A 7,602-nucleotide genomic window follows, 5' to 3' on the forward strand; every position below is an offset into this window, starting at 1 on the left:
CCGTCTCGCTGCACCATGGCCCGCGCCGCCTCGTCGCCGACGCTGCGCAGCCCCGCACCGCGTCGCCTCGCCACCGACGCCCCATCGTCTGAGCCGCCGGATTTTCGCCGCCGCCGTTGATCGGTAAAAGACCGATTGGTTTTTTTCTAGTTTCGTTCGGGTTTTTTTAGATCGGTTTAATTAGATTGGTTTTCGTTATGGTTTATTTATTTAACGAACGCTCGTTCGTTCGTTTTAGTGAACGGTTTTCGCCGTATAAGTTCTGTTAGCGAATGTTCACGCCGTAGGATTTTCTTTTTAGTTTATTTTCGGCCAGGGACCTATCCACGAATAGTTTTATCGCAATTTAGCCCCTGATCTTTAAACTAGCATAACTTTTTACTCGTTTACCCAAATTAGATGAAACCATCGCCTAAATCTTCGTATCATTCTATTCTTTCAACTTAACCAATTTGAACATGATTTTGGCACTGTAAAAGTTGAGTTTAGTCCAGATTAGTAAACGATCTTGTTTCGTTACACTACAAGAAATACGGTCAATTATGACTCCCCATTTTGGTCGTTAATTCGGCATTGCTTTCATTTATTGACCTTTTTTTGACCAAATTCGGAAGGTCAACAGTTGACCGTCAAGAACGAACAAACGTGACCTTTTCTGGAATTTTAGTCATGACCGCCCTTGACCAAAATTTTCGTCGTTAAATCTTTGACCAAAATTATGGTCATTACTAATGAGCCTAGGCCATGTAGGATCTGATGTGGCTGAACCAACGTGGCCCCAACGTGGAAAAAATGATGACGTGGATGCCATGTAGGATCAGTCCAAATCAGTTGTTTTAATGGGCTGAGCCCAATAATTTAGCCCATTTTTACATTTATTTTTGGGCCACGACCTTTTAATGTTAGTTCTTGGGCTCAGGCAATGTGCAGTCCATTTATTCAATCTATCATTAATTGGGCCAACCCTTCTCTCTAACCAACAAAATATATATGAATCTTTTTCTATCAAAAAAATCTATATTGGGCCTTGAGACGAGCCAGCCCACTCATATAATTTAGTATTTTCGGTCCAGCCAATAACCAACAGTAGCTCAAAAAAAATCATTGCACAGTTTGGCAGTCAACCAATACAATTATCCAAGATTTCATTAACTTAGGCCCAACAGTATCATTACACCACAAGTGCATAAGATGCACCAACCAAAATAACATAGCCAGTAGCTTAGTATCAGTACACCATGTTCATAAGATTAAGATGCACCAACCAAAACACAACCTCATCAAACCACAACCAATCTCTGGTCCATATTGTGGTTCACATGTCCAGTCAAAGAAACTCATCAACCCCAGGTCGAGACAACTCAACATCAAAAGTCCCAAAGCCAACATCAACCACCCCATACTAAACTATTTTACGTTCGAACAGATCCATGAGACGCGCAAATCTAGCATCGGTGGCCTCAACTCTTTGCAGTAACAACTGGTACTCTGCGGCGCGTGCAGCTTCGGCCTCCTCTGATTTCTTCTTGACCTCAACAAGCTCCTCTCGCATGAACTCAGCGACTCGCCTCTCCTTCTCAAGCCTGTACTCTAGTTCTTGTACATGAGCATCCAAAGAAGCTGCAGATCTGTTGAACTTCTTCTTGGAGCTCGACTCAAGGCCAACATTTTGAAGGAATGTGCTGGAGGGACATTCTTTAGTGAGAATGTCAGCAACAACAGCAGCAACATTCTTTGGTTCTCCACCTTGTGGTACCCCTTGTTCCATAGCTTTTTCCATGTCAGCCTGACATTTAAAGAAAGATGCACACACATGTCATTGCAGTTGGTTCTGAATAACTAGGAAACTTTATAAGCAAACTACCCAAGAATGTTGACTAAATAATAATCCAGTCTCCATGCTACTAATTAACTAGTTATTTGAAAACTTTGAAGCAGGCAAGCAGAATTAATCATCCTTGGGAATCACTTTTTTTTGCAAGTTACTATCAGCTACATGAAAGAAGCATGGCACCAGGTTTATTAAACAGGTAAGAATACACAACAAACCATTGTTGAAATTTAAATTAGGCAACTATGTGCATCTCTGTTTAGCTTAAATGGGAACATGGAGCAGAGAAGAATGTAGTACGTTTCAGGAGCGCATATGTTGTTTCTTTAGTACAGTATACAGTATCAGAGAAATCCACTTCCACAAGTCCTAAACATTTCATTCAGATCGTATATGAAATGACAGAGTTTCTCACTCCGAAAGATGGGAAGATAGATGCTTCAGGCAATCACTAGACAAATAATCAAAGAGCATACAACACTCTCTCTTAATTAACAGTGTCCAACGACAAGCAATATCTGCTGGACTGCAACAAGAACTAAAATTTCCTGAATATTATCGCATTTCCAGTACCAAAATGAATATGCAATGCAATGAAACAGAGGACTGGTACAAACAAACTATAACAAAACATGAATCATATTCGGTACTACTTTGAAAAAACCATCTCTATCAAATCCGTCAAGCAGAAGTCATATAATGTAATCAAGTGTAACAAGGATGAGGTAAACAAGCCTCATCAACACGAAAAAGAATACTAGAAACTTACTATCGCCTTCTTAACTGGCTCAGAGAAACCAGTCTTCTTGCCATTGTGGCACTCCTTGAATAGATCAAACGCAGTCAACTCTTCACCCTTACGAGCCTCTTTCTGAAATTGTTCACGACACAATCGAACAATAAGAAACAATTGAAAGAATCACTATAGTAGCAAATGATAACATGAGAGATCCTTACCAAAGCATGCACATGGGAAATGTAGGGGCGAGAACCAGTTTTCTGATGGAACTTAACTTTGGAACGGTTCTCCTTGTTCGACTGACAGGTTTCCTACCATGGAAAAAGAAACATGAGAATTAATGGAGCAACCATAAAGGCTCCTACAGATTGCAATCCAAGTTGCAGTTCAAAAGTGTATGCAGCCATAATAGCATGAAAACAATGTTATCATCATCTCTCCAAGCAGCACAACGATGGGAAGATAAAACAAGCACAATAGACACAATGGTAACGGGCTCATGGCTTTTCTGCCTTTCATTCACGAATTTACTTGCGGCTTTTCTGCCTTTCATTCACGAATTTACTCCAGTACATCAAAGGAAACGGGCTCATGGCCCCTAAGTACACACCACCACCGATTGTGGTGCTCGTGCCATCCCACGAGCGATCAGAGGGGGCGCCAGACTCGCTCTTGGCGCTAACTAACTCGAGCTATGCAGACTTGGGTTTATTCAGAAAACAACCTCAAACTACTAACGAAATTGACGAAACTGACAAAACTGAAGAAATAAACACTAGCTACTGCACACTTGGGTTTATTCAGCAGATATGACCATGGTAGAAAGAGTAGATTTTTCACATAACAATTGATAATGTAATATCATGCATGTATGTAAGATGGAAAATTTTCTCAAATTTTGAACCATTAATAATGTAATATCGATGCAAAGTTGAGATGGCAGGTAAACATATAGTAGAGTCACAATAGGCCACAGTAGAGTTGAGATGATTTAAGTACGCCACAATACGCCACAATATTTTAATATCATGCACGGGAGTACTTTTCCCCACACAAATGATCAGAGAATGAAAGAGCTACAATACTCAGGAGTAAGCTTGTGTGCTGAGTGAGAACATCAGCTTCAGAGCACTTGCCTGTAGCTTCAAAACAGAAGCTTTGTTCGGCTGCAGCACTTAGAAACGGAGATGACCCCGCCCTACGCAGCCCGCTCTAGAGATGACGCCGTCCGCCGCCGTCTGTACTCCGCAGATGACGCCCTCTGCTGCCGGGCGCTGCCCGCCACCCGATGATGGACGGCCACGGCGCCGCACTCTCCCCGCTTGGTGCAGATGATGGTCGGCCGCGGCGCCGCCCGCTGCCTGGCCGACGTAGGTGATGGTCGGCCGCGGCGCTGCCTGCTGTCAGCCGCGCCGCCGCCGAACACGATTGGGGATTCTTTTTCTAGGTTTCGTTTCTAAGGGGGTGTTTGTTTCCCGGGACTTTTTTGTGTAGGGACTAGAAAAAGTCCCTCTTAGAGAATTTTTTACCAAACGGGAGAGAATTTTTAGGGACTAAACTAGGCATTTGAGACTAAATGAAGAAGACTCTCAAGGAGAGTCTTTTTTGCGACTTTTTGAGACTTTTCCAACAATGCCCCTCCATGCATCCATTGGCCCGCCACCCCATGGTGTTGTTTGATTGTTATTTTTATATATACTAGGGGCAACATGGTCATTTAATAACCTCTGGGAAGGGACTAGGGACTTTTTAGTTTCTGAAAACAAACAGGGAGGGACTTTTTAGGGACTAGGGACTTTTTAGTTGGGACTAGAAAAAGTCCTAGGACTTATGAACCAAACAGGGCCTAAGTCATGGACTTGGCCCTGTTTTTTTTTCTTTTGTTCAGAAAAAGGTACATGTCCAATTTTGGCCCAAAGAAGGCCCACTCATCACGTATATGTCCGGTTAAAAGGTTCTCAATCGCAATGTAAACATGTTGCCCGTTGAGGTCTAACTGGTAAGTGGCTGTTTGGATGAGTGATTGATCTTTGGTTCGAGTCTGGTGCAGCCCCTTCTTTATCAACTTTACTTAATTAAACTACTGAGTTGTAATCTAGTCACCCTCATCTCCTATGATTATTGACAACTAGGAATGCCATGTAGACAAAATTGCTGAGTTGTCATCTACTCACCCTTATCAAGTTTTTATGATGATATATTTTGGTCATTATGGACTGAAATAAGGTAGTATGCACCATTCACATCTTTATGACCTTTCCATGAAATCAAATAACGACCTTTTGGCTCTGAATTGTCATGAGATTATAGGGGTTGAGCCCTTCTACACCCTTCATGACTAATTTGTGAATTTTGGTCATGGATCTATGACTAATTAAACCGTGGTCAGTAATTTTTGTCATAGATGAGCATTTTTCTTGTAGTGTTAGTATTTTGAGTTTCGTTGCTCTGTTTGAGTTGAATCTTTTTGCAAATCGTAGCAAATCACTTGTACCTACTGTTAAGATCTAATCCACATGATAATATTGCTGTAGGTTTGACTTTTGTTAGTTTAAGTCGTTTGCTTGTTTCGTGTTCGATTTGGATCTTTTCTTGGTTTTCTCGTGTTTTGTTTGAGTGATTGCTTATGTATGCTATTGTTTGTCTACGCTATATAACCCGGAGTGCGAAGCTTTTTACTACGAATCTCTAGAGTTTGCAGATCGTCAACAAGGCAAGTTACACTTTGATCATACTCCTTTATACCCAGTTTTTACTATGCATTAGTTCTGCCTCTCAAATATTTGCATGAGTAGGACCGGGAACATGTGGTTAGGTTGTAGTGCTTGAGGTAGGAACCTAATACCTTTGGATCACCCCTTTTTTATCAACTTTACTTAATTAAACTACTGAGTTGTAATCTAGTCACCCTCATCTCCTATGATTATTGACAACTAGGAATGCCACGTAGAAAAAATTGCTGAGTTGTCATCTACTCACCCTTATCAAGTTTTTATGATGATATATTTTGGTCATTATGGACTGAAATAAGGTAGTATGCACCATTCACATCTTTATGACCTTTCTATGAAATCAAATAACGACCTTTTGGCTCTGAATTGTCATGAGATTATAGGGGTTGAGCCCTTCTACACCCTTCATGACTAATTTGTGAATTTTGGTCATGGATCTATGACTAATTAAACCGCGGTCACTAATTTTTGTCATAGATGAGCATTTTTCTTGTAGTGTTAGTATTTTGAGTTTCGTTGCTCTGTTCGAGTTGAATCTTTTTGCAAATCGTAGCAAATCACTTGTACCTACTGTTAAGATCTAATCCACATGATAATATTGTTGTAGGTTTGACTTTTGTTAGTTTAAGTCGTTTGCTTCTTTCGTGTTCGATTTGGATCTTTTCTCGGTTTTTCTCGTGTTTCGTTTGAGTGATTGCTTATGTATGTTATTGTTTGTCTATGCTATATAACCCGGAGTGCGAAGCTTGTTACTATGAATCTCTACAGTTTGCAGATCGTCAACAAGGCAAGTTACACTTTGATCATACTCCTTTATACCCAGTTTTTACTATGCATTAGTTCTGCCTCTCAAATATTTGCATGAGTAGGACTAGGAACATGTGGTTTGGTTGTAGTGCTTGAGGTAGGAACCTAATACCTTTGGATCACCCCGGGAATATATGTTATGCTTATTTATTGCTTAGCCATGCTCGTAGATGGGGATTGGATCATGATTCACACATGGAAGTTTGAGAGTTATTTAATCATGGATAACAGTAAGGTGGTAACTTTAATATACATCTGGGTGGGTTGGTTGAGGCACCTGGGGAACCCAGCGTTGCCTATTTAAGGAAATCCCGGAGTACCCGTGTGTTTTTTCCTATGGAATGCCACCCAGGCTCAAAGAGATCATAAGACTATTCATGCTAGAAACTTCCGTGTGCAGCCACAAGCCATTATGGGCTCTGGCATAGTTGAGTAAGTTCCATGCGCTCTTGAAGAGGTGGACTAGCAGATGTAGGGGAAAGTAGGTGTACCGGTCCGCCCGGAGTAGAGAGTTAATGCTACAAAAAGACTATGTCTCGATCATCCGATCATGGGTACGGTCGAGTGTGGGCAAAAGTGCGCAAACCTCTACAGAGTGTATAAACTAATCATGGTTAGCCGTGTCCCCGGTTATGGACATCTTGAGTATCTAGTACTTGAATCTATTGATGTGATCTCATCATGTTACTTTAATTAATTTGATTTGGGATAATGATGATACTTTTAATTGGGATTTGAGTTGGGGTTACCTTCCCAAATACTGGGCAACTTGGGCGTAGTTAAATAAATTTATTTCTTTGTTGTAGGATAAAACTAGATTTATGCAAAATCATAAACTTACAACCTCCACCAGCCAAATATTGCATGTAGATATAGTTCTTGCATTTCATTGCTTTACAGTGTAACTCTGCCAGTATATTCAATGTGCTGACCTACACGGCTACAACGTCTCATGTTGCAGACTACTCCGACGACGAATAAGGTGCGATAGGTCATTATTTTGCACTCAGCTATGCTGTTAGAGTTGATGGACTCATTTACCTTTGAAGCTTCCGCAATTATCTAGTTTAGATGGCCTTCAACCATGATTATTGTGTAATCATACTCTTTATGAGGACTCGATGTAATAAGTGTGTGATTGAAACTCTGTTATAATTCCTTGAGTACTATGCATGTCAGCATTACCGCTCCAGGGATGACACTGATGCACAGAGACTTGACCGCTTGAGGTCTGGTCGCTACAAGATGGTATCAAAGCACATGCTGACTGTAGGATTCGACCACTAGAATGAGCCATAGATTTTCTCTTCTCTACTCATTTTTAATTCTCCTCTCTTTCTACTCTATAGATGGCGGATCCCAGGAACAAGTTCACTCAGTCGGATGACGACACCCCTTTCGTACGCCACTTGAAGGAGGTCACTAAGTATCTGAACATCGGACTACCAAGCTTCACGGGGACTTTCTCTACATCTGTACCGGAAGAGGATTGC

General features: G+C 41.2%; 1 long non-coding RNA gene across 1 annotated transcript; it reads right to left on the minus strand.

Moving 5' to 3' along the window:
• Positions 1-1,494: 1,494 nt before the first annotated feature.
• On the minus strand, positions 1,495-3,008 carry LOC123041356 (uncharacterized). The gene is made up of 3 exons (XR_006418483.1): positions 2,789-3,008; positions 2,601-2,702; positions 1,495-1,786 (listed from the first exon to the last, which is right to left on the minus strand). It is a non-coding gene; the product is annotated as an uncharacterized lncRNA (long non-coding RNA).
• Between the last annotated feature and the right edge of the window lie 4,594 nt (positions 3,009-7,602).

This window comes from Triticum aestivum, chromosome 2B, assembly GCF_018294505.1.
Source record: "Triticum aestivum cultivar Chinese Spring chromosome 2B, IWGSC CS RefSeq v2.1, whole genome shotgun sequence".
Classification (NCBI taxonomy): Eukaryota; Viridiplantae; Streptophyta; class Magnoliopsida; order Poales; family Poaceae; genus Triticum; species Triticum aestivum.